The 15,485-nt window shown below is 31.7% G+C and overlaps 2 long non-coding RNA genes across 2 annotated transcripts; one reads left to right on the top strand and one right to left on the bottom strand.

The window, feature by feature from the left end:
* Positions 1-1,847: 1,847 nt before the first annotated feature.
* Positions 1,848-3,874, top strand: LOC105969792 (uncharacterized). Its single transcript, XR_016032944.1, has 5 exons — positions 1,848-2,436; positions 2,677-2,727; positions 2,815-2,999; positions 3,280-3,321; positions 3,535-3,874. It is a non-coding gene; the product is annotated as an uncharacterized LOC105969792 (long non-coding RNA).
* Positions 3,875-8,866: 4,992 nt separating this feature from the next.
* Positions 8,867-9,868, bottom strand: LOC148768908 (uncharacterized). The gene is made up of 2 exons (XR_016032943.1): positions 9,775-9,868; positions 8,867-9,305 (listed from the first exon to the last, which is right to left on the bottom strand). It is a non-coding gene; the product is annotated as an uncharacterized LOC148768908 (long non-coding RNA).
* Positions 9,869-15,485: the final 5,617 nt, after the last annotated feature.

The following is a 15,485-nucleotide window of genomic DNA, read 5'->3' as shown; positions in this document are numbered from 1 at the left end:
ACATTAACCCCCAAAACTTTTTTTTTTTTAAGAAATTAATTTTTTTTCTGAAATATTTTTTTTCCGGCCAGATTCCGGCGTTGACCGCCGGAGACCGCCGGTCTCCGGCGTTGACTTTTTTTTTTTTTTCTTTTTTTTTTTCTTTTTGAAATTTTTTTTTTCCGGCCGGTCAACAACCGTTGACCGCCGGTCTCCGGCATTGAATTTTTTTTTTTTTTTTTTTTTTTTGAATTGTTTTTTCTTAGAAAAAAAATATTTTAATTAATATTACTGTCTTGACTACTAAATTACTGTCTCATACAGTAATATTACTGTTTGGGACAGTAATATTATGAATATTATTTTTCCGAACAGTAATATTATTAATATTATTGTCTAAGACAGTTAAATTACTGTTGGAGACAGTAATTTAACATCCAAGACAGTAATATTAATTAAAATAAATTTTTTTGTAAGGACAAAAATTTTAAAAAAAAAAAAAGTCAATTAACAGTTAAATTACTGTCTCCGACAGTTAAATAACTGCTGGAGACAGTAATTTAGCAACGAATACAGTAATATTAATTAAAAATATTTTTTTTAAGAATAAAAAAGTCAATTAACAGTTAAATTACTGTCTCCGACAGTTAAATAACTGCTGGAGACAGTAATTTAGCAACGAATACAGTAATATTAATTAATTTTTTTTTTTTTATGAATAAAAAAGTCAATTAACAGTTAAATTACTGTCTCCGACAGTTAAATAACTGCTGGAGACAGTAATTTAGCAACGAATACAGTAATATTAATTAAAAATATTTTTTTAAGAATAAAAAAGTCAATTAACAGTTAAATTACTGTCTCCGACAGTTAAATAACTGTCGGAGACAGTAATTTAGCAACGAATACAGTAATATTAATTAAAAATATTTTTTTAAGAAAAAAAAACAAAACAGTCAATTAACAGTTAAATTACTGTCTCCGACAGTTAAATAGCTGCCGGAGACAGTAATTTAGCAGCCAAGACAGTAAAATTAATTAAAATATTTTTTTTAAGAAAAAACAAAATTATTAAAAAAAAAAAAAAAAAGTCAACGCCGGAGACCCGGCGGTCAACGGCCGTTGACCGGCCGGAAAAAAAATTCAGGAAAAAAAAAATTCAAAAAAAAAAAAAAAAAGTTGAATTGAAATTAGGGTTAAAATTAGGGTTAAAATTGGGGTTAAAATTGAAATTAGGGTTAAAATTGGTTAATTAATGAAATTGCACTACAAGAAAAATGACTTTTAACAACATCCCTTTAACAACGTTCAGTAAATGCGTTTTGTGCTACCACGTATTTGACAACATGCGATTAATGTGTGTTGTTGTTTGTATCCGGCGATATTATTTTACAACACTTGTATTGTGCGCCTTGTAATATATGTATACCACAACATGCGAATACATCTTGTAACTATGTCGTTTGAAAAGGTTATACGACAACACTCTGTTGCGTGTGGTAAAACATTGTTGCATACGACAAGCCTCTCAGCGTGTGGTAAATAAGGTGAACTATAACAACATACACGAAACGATGTTGTTTGATATTAAGAAAATAAAATCTACGCGAAATTTTGTTTCCTTCTTTCAAGTTATTTTTTTGTGACGTTTCATATATTCTCTTATTCTTCTCAATTCTGTATTCTATCTAAATTTCCTTAAGTGTTGTTATGAATAGTATCTTATTTATTATTATTATATATTTATTATTTTATTCATGTTGTTTATCACAATATATAATTAATACTGCATTTTATTCTTTACACTTAGAAGATATATTAATTATTAAATATTAAAATACAATCAATCCCTATACTTTTATAACCGTCTCTCTCTTCCCCCTCCCTTCACTCTCGTTAATCCCAATCCATATCTTTCTTCTTCTTCTTTTTTTTTTTTTCTACAAAATTCTTACTTCGTCAATTTTTTTCTGCTTTTACTCTTCTGCCTTCTGTAAATACCTACCACGATTCACATAAATACCCACCACGATTCACAGTGCCGACAATGACATCTTTAAATCTAGACGCACACAAGTAAAATAATTTTCATCGTTTTCAAATTTCCTGCAACTGCTGGGTTTTGTCTGGTTTTTTCGGGTTTTGACAGTTCAAGCATCTCAGCCGGTTCATAATTTTGTGACCCGGGTTTTTTATTTCCCTCCTACTTTTTATTTTGTCTCCTCACTTTCCCGCTTAGTTTTTTCTTTTGCCCTAATTTTCCTATTCTTGCCATTGTTTTCATTGCCGTGCCATTCCATCTTTCTTGTCGATTTTTTTTAAGAAATCCTTATCTCGTTACTAGAATGAAAATATCTCTTCTATGAGGATTCTCTCTCCCATCGTGACGGGTTTTGATTTGCAGATTCCAAGAAGTTTTCAAGCAATATTTATTTACGGCAACATATTTTGAAATAGGTAAATTATTCACAACATTTTACATTTTCGATTTAATGGAGATGGTTTGTTATTTAATTGAGATGCTAGGTGTAGAAAACAGGGAAAGTAAGTTGCTGTTGTTTTCGATTTCCCCTAAATTGAGTGGTTATTTTATCTTCCCCCAAATGTAGTGTAGTTTTGCATATTGAATTTCAAAATAGAGATGCTTGTTATTTAATTGAGATACTAAGTGTATATGTTTGCGACTCTCTTTTGTAGGCTGTAAGGGCAGCATAGATCTAATTTACAAGGAAGATGTCTCGCATTGAAGTAAGTTGCTCTATGTTCTTTATCTTTCTTATAGAAACTTTCTTGGATGTCTATTAATACCCTCTTCTATGTTATTGTGTGGTGTAGAAATCTAAGAGGAATGGAAAGGGAGTACAAAAAAATCGTACTCTCCGTGATGAATATGATGACACTGAATATGAGGACACTCGAGTAGATAGAGCTGGTGCCGCCCGACCCCAAGTACTCTCGCAGGAGGTGAACGAAAAGTACGATAATGTATTTGAATACAGGCACTAAACAATGTCGACGAGGTTGGTTTTAGCTTTTCTTGCCAATTATCAATCTCAATATTTTCTTATGGAAGAAAAAATATCCTTAATTTGTGCCACAAGTGTCCGACTGTATTGGCCTTTTCGAAGTTTGTTTGTCTGTTAGGTGTTATTTATATTATCTGCCATGTTCGGATTTCAAATGCTTTCATATAATAAACTAAAACTTTTAATGTAATAGATTTATTTGTTTATGATTTTCTTTAAAGTGGATATAGTTTGGTTATTTATTAACTGGATTTTCTTAACTATCAATAAACAGGGATTGGAAATATTTTCCACCAGAAAAACAATATTCAATCAGGTACTCATTTCTCTTTTATCCCATTAAAAAGCAGCATAAGTATTTTTTTCCTGTAAAACAATATACCACTATGAATACAAGTGGTAATCTTAAATTCTTTTCATAATGATATATTCCTATATGTATCACTCATACCATGTATAATCTGCATGCATATCTTGTTTAGTGTCGTGTTTTTTCATTATTTTTTAAGGAGTTAAATATGACACACAGATTAGTTAAATATGACCAACATTGGGGGGAAATATGCGGAAGAAATATATATCAGTCTTGCTAACTACATACGACAATTGCAGCCACCATTACCAAAATATATGTTGAAGGTACAATCTTTATGTTTTTCAATTCTTAACACTCCAACAGTTTGATTTTTTGCTATATTTATACTTTAATGTTTTTTTTAATTTATTTTCGTTGCCATACTTCTTTTCACATATTGAAAATGACCAAGCACCAACTTTGTTAAGGAAAATGAAGAGTAGATCACTTTTGAGTTGCAAAATGTAAGTTAAATCATGTTATGATTAATTGATGCGGTTTATTTTCTAATTTTATTTGCTTTTTTGGCTCCTGAATAGTAACAAGTTTGCTATTTTCAGTATATGGTGGAGGAACTCGTATTGGAGCATTTGGCATCCATTGATAAATTAAGAGGTAGGGGAAGTATGAGTCTCGGGCGCAAGAGACTTTAGATTAGTTTAACAATAAATGCATTAGTTTTGTTTGTTGGCTAAACGGCATGCGATTACATTACTGGTTGATAATATTTGTGTATCTTCAGGATTTTGGTTTATTAGAAATTTAAAAGCATTGAGAATATTTGAAAATCTAATTTATGTATTTTGTTCAATAATATATTTTTTTTGTCTGATTGTTAGTAAACAACAACATGCTCCTGAATGTTGTTAAAATCTAAGACAAGATGCATCAGTGTGTTGTTGTAAGACTATCTACAAGACGCATATAAATCTTGTGAAAACTATAACACAACATGCACTTCTACTTGTTATATCACAAACGACGACACGCTTACAACGTGCGTTGCACGTTGTTACATCTCCCGAGCTTTTAACAACATGTTGGTTAACAATGTGCGTATGTACGTTGTCAATGTATTTTAACAACGTACACTGAATGTTGTTAAAAGACCATTTTCTTGTAGTGTTGGGCTAAATTGGGGTGTAAATCATGAAATTGGAGTTGAATTGGGTTTCAATGAATTGGGGGTAATTTTGGTATATATAAAGGGATTTTCCTTATTTGCAAATAAGTTTGAATGGGTTGGATTTATTTGAAAGACAAAAAAATTGGATGTCCCTCTTTTAATTAAGTGCCTTTGTCATGGGCCTATTTGTCATTACCCCAATTAATAATTAAACAACTAATTACATCCACATATGATATAACCGATTTGTGAATAAATTTCCGCAAATTCAATTGCTAATTCAATTGCTAATTCAAAGTGTCACTAGCTAATTCAATTGCTAATTGTGACAAATAAAATTTGGTCAGTGAATTTCTGGTAAATTAAATTCCATTATTTATTTCATTGCATTACTTAATTAGTACCATAATCATTTATTACACGAAATAACAAAATAGTAAAATAGGCCAATAATTTTATTGTTTTACTAATTAATTTAAAAGGCCTCTTTTCTTATTTAGCAAATCTAGCATACTGGTGGTTTTTGTGCTCTTGGGCACTTATTCGCCTTGTATTTGCAGTGGCATGCGCATTTTCCGACAGGTTTTTCCTTGGCCGGTTGCAGCAGATCATCGAGGCCGTAGATTGTTGGTGAGGATGGCGGTGATGATGGATCAACGGAGGTACCCGGTTTGGCGCAAAATCCAACGCTCGTGCGGCCGTGCCGCTGGTTGCACTTTGTTTTACACACGTTTATAGTCACGGTGCAACTTTCGAACTTGCTGCACATTTGGGGACCGGCTGTCGACTCGTCTGTAAGATTTAATCACAAGAAATTTGTATTAGTCGAGATTAAATAACTCGATCGGGTTAGTTAATAGTATTGTTGTTTGTCTAAAAAAAATTAATCTTTCATATAATTGTTTATTTTTGTCTTTGTAAAAAATAGGGTTTTCATTACGTGGGTTTTGGATTACTAGTTAGGTTATTACACATGCAAGGTCTTGCATGCAGATGTTGAATCGAGTGAAATATAATGCATCGGGTAATATACTCGATATGACCGGGTATGTATACACACGATCAATGTAGTCAAAATCGACATCTAGATCGTAAAATCGAAAGCACCTCGAAATCGAGTGAATTCATAATCAAATTTGTTAAACACGCGATTTTTGGAGCGATTTTCGGTTTTGTCAAAAAAAATGATTAAATTGTTTTTCAAAACCCTTAATAAAAAATAATAATTTAAAAAAAAAAAAAAAAAAAAAAAAGACGAACTTATAGCGAAGATGAAGAGAAACACGAGGACGGAAAACGCTATTTGCATCTTCATCTTCAAGAGTACAGTAAGCTATATATATGTGTATTTGTATGTAGTAGAAGCAATATGGCTTCTGTTATATGAGTAAACTGCAAAAACTACCCCTGTATAATCTCGAAATAGCAAAAACCCCCCTGTGATAAATAAACTAGCAAAAACCTCCCCTGTGAAATTATTTAAATAGCAAAAACCCCCCTATGGAACTATTTGAGGGTTGACTTGATATAAAAAGACACAAATACCCCTGGAGTCTTACAATTAATAAATTCTTATATTTTATAAATATTTTAATTATTTTATTTAAAAAATAATCAATTTAGTTGTTTACTATTTTTTTTAATTTCTAAACAAATAAATTAAAAAGAATAAATATACATATAATATGTATATATATAAATACATTTTGAGGGACAATTTTGTCATTTCAAGTCTAAAAAATCAGCTAGGGGGGATTCTGCCTTTGACTAAATTTAACAGGGGGGTTTTTGCTAGTTTATTTATCACAGGGGGGTTTTTGCTATTTCGAGATAACACAGGGGTAGTATTTGCAGTTTACTCTCTGTTATATATACTGCTGCGGGAACGCGTGAAATTACCATTTTAACCTTTGTTTTGGTGAAAGTTGTGCACTTTCTTCCATCGTAAGATATTACAGATTTGGAGATAGTTAATGTTGTTATTATCCAGAGAGAATATATTCAAACTTTAACTACAACATAGTTATGTTTGTGTTTATCCCTACATATTGTCCTTTTTTCGAATTTTGATACAATAGCTAGTCGTTTGCTTATCTATATTGGATTAAATCAGATTATATTAGATTGGATAAATTCTCTACTGGTTAATTTAGTAACCTCGTTTGCTTACTTATATTGGATTAGATCGGATTAAATTAGATTGGATTAATTTCCTACTTATTAACTAATTAATTAGTTAATAATATGTTTGGTTCTTTAGATTACATGTTGTATTAAATTTGTTAAATTTTGTTATTATATGTAAATTGTCTATAAAGTCTTTTATTTAATAAAATTAAATCATTATTTGATGGATAAATTTGTAATTTCCTATTTTAGTCAATCCTATTAAATTAATCGAGGGGTGTTACTAATCTCATGACGTAGTAGCACTTAATTGCGGGCTTCAACTTTAATAGCTAGCTTGAGTAATGTTGAATTTTACCGACCAAACATTTTACTAATTTCTACTATTTAGTTAATTTTATCTAATAGTATCAAACAAATTAACCAGAATCAAAATTATAATCTGAATATGCATGCAGTCTCCTCTTTAGTAATTTTATGGATTAAAATAATAATTAAATTGACTCCTCTTTTTATTTAAATTTTTGGTTCTAATATTATATATAAAATAAAAAGTAGCTAATTATTTTTGTCTTTTGCAAATAAACTCGTCCGTTCTATTTTTCTCTTTGCAAATAACCATATCCATGCAACATGTGTCGGTAAGAAAGACAACTCTAATATTTATGACAAACAAAAAATTACTCTTCAAACACTCGGAATTTTAAAATCGTAATTTAATTCCAATTTCACCAATTGATATAGATTTTGACCACGAACTTGACTGTTGTCGATAAACGATGTTGACCTCAGTCAATGGCGTTAACTTTTGTTCTATTTTTCTTAAAAAATTTGTTGTTATTGTTGTTATTTTATTTTTGCAAAGAATCAACGTCAATTCGATCGACCAACTGTACAATTAGTAAAGGTGAGCTAAGAACCTTACACTCTCTCATGCAAGAACATAATAATGTATGAATCAAAGCAATCGAAAAAACACAAAGGTTTAACGTTGTTCGATCAGGGTGATTTACGAGAGGGAAAAATTCACTATAACATCAAATGATTACGTATATAATAGATTCAAGATTACAATGAAGAACACAAATCTACCTCTGAAAATTAAACCCTAATGCAGTTTTCTCTAGATTTCCTTTTTCCTTCCCTTTCTCTCTCTACAAATCTTCTTCTCTCTCTTGATATGTGAATATATACAAATAACGTGTTATCTAACTAACTCACTTAGAATGCTAACAACATTCTATATATACTAGCATCACAGAATCTTCTGGAATGAGCCGTCTCTATTCACTTCGATCCACCAATCATCTCGTGCCAGCTCATCAAGTCAGTTACGTTACTAACGACCTCATTTAACAGACTTAATTCCACCGCAATGGCATCTTCAGCTGATCAGAGAGTTAGATATATCCACTTGCCACCTGGAATTCATTACATCCCAAGTTTCCACGTTGACACTACCAAAAAACAAGGCTTTTGCGATAGAACATTTGTGACGGACCAAATCCGTCAAATAGAGTGACGAAACAAATATGTGACTGATTCAAGCAAAAAGAATTTACAATTAATTGTGACGAATGTGTGACGGATTGTGTGATGGATTTTGTGACAGCCAAAGTCGGTCACGTTGTGGTCACAATTTTGGTAACGGAAATTGATTATGTCACAATATCCGTCATATTGTTTTTATGGATTTATAATTTAATTAATATTTGTCACAAATCTGTCACAACATCAACTTTGTCACAAATGCGTTACATGTAATCTCGTCACAAATCTGTCATATCCTAAAGGGTAAATAGCATTAAACCACCTGAACTTTTTAAGTTTTTGCGGATCATCTCCTGAACAATTTTGTTTTTTTTCACGAGTTCACATGTAATCAATTAATTGTGCCACTTTGCCCTTTTTTGCCCGTTTCCAGGTCAAAATGACCGGTTATGAACTCATGTGCGGCGTTGCACATGCGAAATCCAATGCTATTTTTGCCTTTTCCATTTAAAAAAGTCCCTAATTCCTTTGATTTTCTCTCCATTTTTCTTATTTCCATTATTTTTCTTCTTCAATTTTTCTTCCCTAGTTCCATTGTTTAGCTATTGTCCATATCATATAAGTTTACCAATCTCTAATTTTGCTTATCTTATACTTTTTTTTCAATATTCGCCCGTGCAACGCACGGGGCAAAATACTAGTTTAATTAATTATATAATATTTATTTTGCAACTATTTGATATAAAAAAATTGGTCAGTGAATTTCTGGTAAATTAGATTCCATGATTTATTTCATTGCATTACTTAATTAGTACCATAATCATTAATTACATGAAATAACAAGATAGTTATAAAATAGGCCAATAATTTTATTGTTGCACTAATTAATTTAAAAGGCCTATCTTTTATTTGCAAATCTAGCATGCTGGTGGTTTTTGTGCTCTTGGGCACTTATTCGCCTTGTATTTGCAGTGGCATGCACATTTTCCGACAGGTTTTTCCTTGGCCGGTTGAAGCAGATCTAGGCCGTCGATTGTTGGTGAAGATGGCGGCGATGATGGATCAACGGAGGTACCCGGTTTGGCGCAAAATCCAACGCTCGTACGGCCGTGCCGCTGGTTGCACTTTGTTTTACACACGTTTATAGTCACGGTGCAACTGTCGAACTTGCTGCACATTTGTGGACCGGCTGTCGACTCGTCTGTTAGATTTAATCACAAGAAATTTGTATTAGTCGAGATTAAATAATAACTCGATCGGGTTAATATTATATTGTTGTTTCTCTAAACAAAATTTAACCTTTTATATAATTGTTTTATTTTTGTCTTTGTAAAAATAGGGTTTTTACGTGGGTTTTGGAGTAACTAATTAGGTCATTAGTACACATGCAAGGTCTTGCATGCAGATGTTGAATCGAGTGAAATATAATACATCGGGTAATATATTCGATACGACCGCGTATCTATACACACGATCAATGTAGTCCAAATCGAGATCTAGATCGTAAAATCGGAAGTGCCTCAAAATCGGGTGAAATCACATTCAAAATCGTGAAACATGCGATTTTTGGAGCGATTTTGGGTTTTGTCAAAAAGAATGATTAAATTGTTTTTCAAAACCCTTAATAAAAAAAAAAAAAAAAAAAAAAAAAAAAAAAAAAAAAGACGAACCTATAGCGAAGATGAAGAGAAACACGAGAACGGAGAACGCTATTTGCATCTTCATCATCTTCAAGAATACAGTAAGCTATATGTGTATTTGTATATATGTAGCAGAAGCAACATGGCTTGATCTGTTATATATACTGTTGCGGGAACGTGTGAAATTACCACTTTAACCTTTGTTTTGGTGAAAGTTGTGCACTTTCTTCCAACGTAAGATATTGCAGATTTGGAGATAGTTAATGTTGTTATTATCCAGAGATAACATATTCAAACGACTTTAACTACAATATAGTTAAGTTTGTGTTTATCTCTATATTTTGTCTTTTTCGAATTTTGATGCAATGGCTAGTCGTTTTGATAAGTCACCCTAGGCTTGTACATTAATTAAAAGAGAGAAGAAAAACAAAAGTGAAAATTATGATCTGAATATGCATGTAGTCTCGTCTTTAGTTATTTTATGGATTAAAAAATAATCAAATTGATTCCTCTTTTTTATTTAATTTTTTGGTTATAATATTAAATATAAAAATTAAATAAAAAACGTAGCTAGCTATTTTTCTCTTTTGCAAATAAACTTATCCATGCAACATGTTTTAGTAAGAAAGACAACCCTAATATTTATGACAAAAACACAAGTACCCTTTAAACACTCATGATTTCAAAACTTTAGTTTAATCCCAATTTCACCAATTCATAGATTTTGACCTCGAATTTTGACTGTTGTCGTTAATCGATGTTGACCTCATGAGTCAATGGCTTTACCTATTGTTCTTAATTTTTTTTTTTTTTTAATTTGTTGTTGTTGTTTTGTTGACCGGTCAACACAGTAGTATATTATTGTCTAACAAAGTAATATTATTATATCAGCTGTGTTTTTTAATGTTAGGACAATAATGTTACTTTGTTATACGTAGTAATATTAATGTATGTGTTTTTCTAATGTTAGTGTATTAAATTTTTTTTCTTGTAATGTTCTGAATCGTTGTGCTAATAAATATGCCCCTGTAGATTTATACGGAATATGCCGATCGAATACTTCAAATTTGTTGTTTTCTTTTTTAAAGAATCGGCTTCAATTCGATCGAGCTACTGTGCAGTTACTGAACGTGAGCTAAGAACCCTATACTCTCATGCAAGAACAAAATAATGTATGAGTCAAAGCAATCGAAAAAACACAAAGATTTAACATGGTTCGATGAGGGTGATTTACATCTACGGGGAGAGAGGGCAAAATTCACTATAACATCAAATTATTACAGAGATTCAAGATTACAACGAAGATCACACAAATATGCCTCTGAAAACCCTAACACAGTTTTCTCTAGATTTCCATTTTTCTTCCCTTTCTCTCTCTACAAATTGTCTTCTCTCTCTTGATATGTGAATACAGCGTGTTATCTAACTAAGTCACTTAGGCCCTGTTTGGTTGGCAAGATAAGATTAGCCAAGATAAGATTAAATAATCTAATTAGACCCAATTATTTTATTGGAGCTTAAAACGTCCAACAAAAAAAAAACTCATTAGAAGGCAGGATAAGCCAAGATAAGGCAAGATAAACCATGATTATATAATTTTGACGGGTCGACCCGGCAATTTATTGAAGATACCAAACAGTAAATTAAGTTCAACTATTTAATTAATCATGGCTTATCTTGGCAACCAAACGGGGCCTTAGAATACTAACAAAATTCTATACATACATCCCAAGGTTCCAGATTGATCTTGCATTAAGTCTTCTAGCTAGTTGGATTAATGTTGATCAATTCTTTCCATTTTCTATTCCTTTACAGCATTTATAAAATGGGTAAATTACGGCCACCCTCCTGAGGTATGGCCAAATTACGAAAAAAACTCCTCTTGTTTGGGTAATTACAATCACTTCCTTCTTTTAAATATTTTTACATAAAATTTATGTAATTCGGTTATTTTACTGAACCAAATCGTATATATTCAGTTCGGTAACGGTATGAAATGTTGCCGTACCAAAATTTCGGTTCGTTTTACCGATTTAATATCCATAAATTTACCTCTGGAGGAATATTTTCGTAAGATAATACGTAGTTGAGGGGTTGGCTGTAAGTACACAAACAAGAGGGGAGTTTTCGTAATTTGACCATAACTCAGGGGTTTGGCCGTAATTTGTCCTTACAAAATTTATGTCATAATTAATTAAATTATAAAAAAAATTATATATATGAAAAATGATAGTGAACCGGTTTAGAATATGGATTTATGAGCAGTATATAAGTAATTGGCAGGTTTTCTGATGGATTAATGACATAATTCATTAATGCAATTCTTAATTAGTACCATAATCACCAAGTAACTCGATACCTTGCAAATTAAATTACATGAAATAGTAAAACAGTAAAAATAGGCCAATATTAATTTTATTGGGTGCACTAATTAATTTAAAAGGCCTTATTTTTTTATTATTTTTTTTAATTTGCAAATCTAGCATACTGCTGGTGTTTTCTCAATAGGGCACTTCTTCTTATTGGTTTTGTATTTGCAGTAGCATGCGCATTTCCCGGTAGGTTTTTGCTTGGCCGGGTACATAAGTTTTACGTCGTCATCGATTGTTGGTGAAGCTAGCGGCGGCGATGATGGATCTACAGTGGCACCCGGTTTCGCGCAAAATCCGAATATACCGCCGCGCGGCTTGCACTTTGTTTTACATACATTTATAGTGACGGTGCAACCCTTGAACTCGTTGCACATTTGGGGACCGGCTCTCGACTCATCTGAAAGATTAATTAATCACATGCAAGAAATTTAATTAGTGGATGAGATCCGAAAAATAACTCGTGTAATTAGTTAATATTATTGTTGTTAATTAGGTAAAAATAAGGTTTTCGACTTTTCGTTAACGTGGGCTTTGACTAACTAGTTAGGTTGCATGTATATCGGGAAATATATATATCACCATGCATATATTTTCACACAATGTACGTAATATACTTCAATGTGTGTAAAATATGTATGAATTAAGTAATTAATGCACGAGCGGGGTTGTAATTAATTAACTAAATTGTTTTTCGAAACGGTAACTAAATAAAAATGACGAACCTATAGCGGAGATGAGGAGAAACGCGAGAACGTAAAAAGCTATTTGCATCTTCATCTTTAAGAATACAATTATAAGCTATATATATGTACGTATTTGTATGTATGTATGTAGCAGAAGCAACATGGCTTCTGCTATATATACTGTTGCGAGAATGCGTGAAATTACCATTTTAACCTTTGTTTGGGTGAAAGTTGTGTGTTTTCTTTCAATGTAAGATATTGCAGATTTGGAGATAGTTAATGTTGTTATTATCCAGACAGAATATATTCAAAGTTTAACTACAATATAGTTAAGTTTGTGTTTATCCCTGTTTATTGTCTTTTTCGAATTTTGATTCAATAGCTAGTCGTTTGGATAAGTCACCCTAGGCTTGTACATTACTTAAAAGTGAAAATTATAATAATCTGAATATGCAGTCTCGTCTTTAGTTATTTTATGGATTCAAATTATAATTAAATTTTTGGTTCTAATATAAATATATATAAAATAATTAATAGTATTTATTCAGAACTTTACTCTAGTTCTAGCTCTAGCTCTTAAGAGATACACATGTATATCATCACAAAGTGTTTCTGGTATATATATATATATATATCACTACAAAAACGAAAAAATTTGAGTGACTAACACCTATTTTTCACATATTTAGGTAAAATGTGTTGTCACTATGCTTGTCACTAACAGGTGTCGCTAATGCCCTACAGTGACAATAAATAAGGATTAAGTAACAACAAAAAGGGTTATTAGTGACAATAAAAAAAATATTGTCAAATATTGTCACTTAATGTGTAAATTAAGTGACAACTTTTGTGTTTGTCACAATTAGGGTATCGCTAATGCAACTTTTTGTTGTAGTATATATATATATATATATATATATATATATATATATATTATATACATAAAGTAACGTGGCTAATATCGTTGTCCAAAATAGGGTAAATTACACACACCCCCCTGAGGTAAGTAAGGTCCCTGTGGTATCGATAATTACACTTAGCCCCCTGAAACGTAGTCAGAAACTCTAATGGGATAATGAATTGGATACGTTATTCCGATAGGGTTCTAACGGACTATTGGTTTCAGAAAGCGGTGAAGACAACAAAGAGCTATGGGGTAACATGGCTCCCCGAACATTCCCGAACATTTCTTAAATCACCCATAGCTCTTTGTTGTCTCCACCACTTTCTGAAACCAATAGTCCGTTAGAACCCTACCGGAATAACGTATCCAATTCATTATCCCATTAGAGTTTCTGACTACGTTTCAGGGGGCTGAGTGTAATTATCGATACCACAGGGACCTTACAGTTATTTAAGCTTACCTCAGGGGGGTGTGTGTAATTTACCCTCCAAAATAAATAAATAATAAAGTATTAGTTTTCTCTTTTACAAATAAACTCATATGTTCTATATTTCTCTTTGCAAATAAACTCATCCATTGGACGTGTGTTAGTAAGAAATTAGACAACCCTACTAATTAATTATCACAAAAAAAACACTACCCTGTAACTATCACTAGTAGAAAATTTGCTTATTACTACGAATTTGTTTGCTACGGTGAAAAACCGTAATAGAAGGTATTTTTTACTACGGAATAATTTTGAAGTCGTAGTAAATACTAGAATTAATCGTAGCAAAAAAGTATTTGGTACGGCCATTTACCGTAGCAAAGCTTTTGTCACGCCCGTATATGCTACGGAGTAAATTCGTAACAAATGCGTAGCAAAAGCCTTTTTACTACGAATTTGATACCTTTTACTACGGTTAATGATCGTAGTAAAAAGTCATTTTTCTACTAGTGTACTTATGATTTCAAAACCCTAGTTTAATCTCAATTTCATCAATTTATAAATTTTACCCCCGAATTTGACTATTGTCATTAACCAATGTCGGGATGTTGACCTCAGTCAATGGCATTAACTTTTGTTATGTTTTTTTTTTTTAAATTATGTTGTTATTGTTGTGTTACCAACCGCGATCAACACAATAATATTATATTACTCTCTAACAAAGTAATATGACTGTGTTTTCTAACAGGACTTAGGACAGTAATATTACTTTGTTACGTAGTAATATTGCTATGTGGTTTTAATGTTAGTGTATTATTTTTTTATAATATTTGTTCTTGATCGTTTTGCTAATAAATAGGTCCCTCTAGATTTATACGAAATTCGCCGATCGAATACTTAAAATTTGTTACATTATGTTTGTAAAAGAATCAACTTCAATTCGATTGATGGACTCTCTCAAAAGAAAAAAAAGTTCGATCGATGGACTGTGCAATTAGTGAAGGTGAGCTAAGAATCCAACTCTCATGCAAGAACATAATGTATAAATCAAAGCAATCGAAAAAACACAAAGGTTTATAACGTTGCTCGATCAGGGTGATCGATATCCACAGGGAGAGAGGGTTAAATTCACTATAACATCAAACGATTACGGAGATTCAATATTGCAACGAAGAACACAAATATGCCTCTGAAAACCCTAACACAATTTTCTCCAGATTTCCTTTTTTTCATCTCTCTCTCTCTCTCTACAAATCTTCTTCTCTCTCTTGATATGTGAATACACCGTGTTATCTAACTAACTGATCACTTTACAAAATTCTATACATACTAGCTTCACATAATCTTCTGGATCG

The sequence above is a fragment of the Erythranthe guttata genome, chromosome 8 (assembly GCF_056151865.1).
Source record: "Erythranthe guttata isolate IM_541 chromosome 8, IM_541, whole genome shotgun sequence".
NCBI lineage: Eukaryota > Viridiplantae > Streptophyta > Magnoliopsida > Lamiales > Phrymaceae > Erythranthe > Erythranthe guttata.
This window is presented reverse-complemented; position numbering and strand designations above follow the sequence as displayed.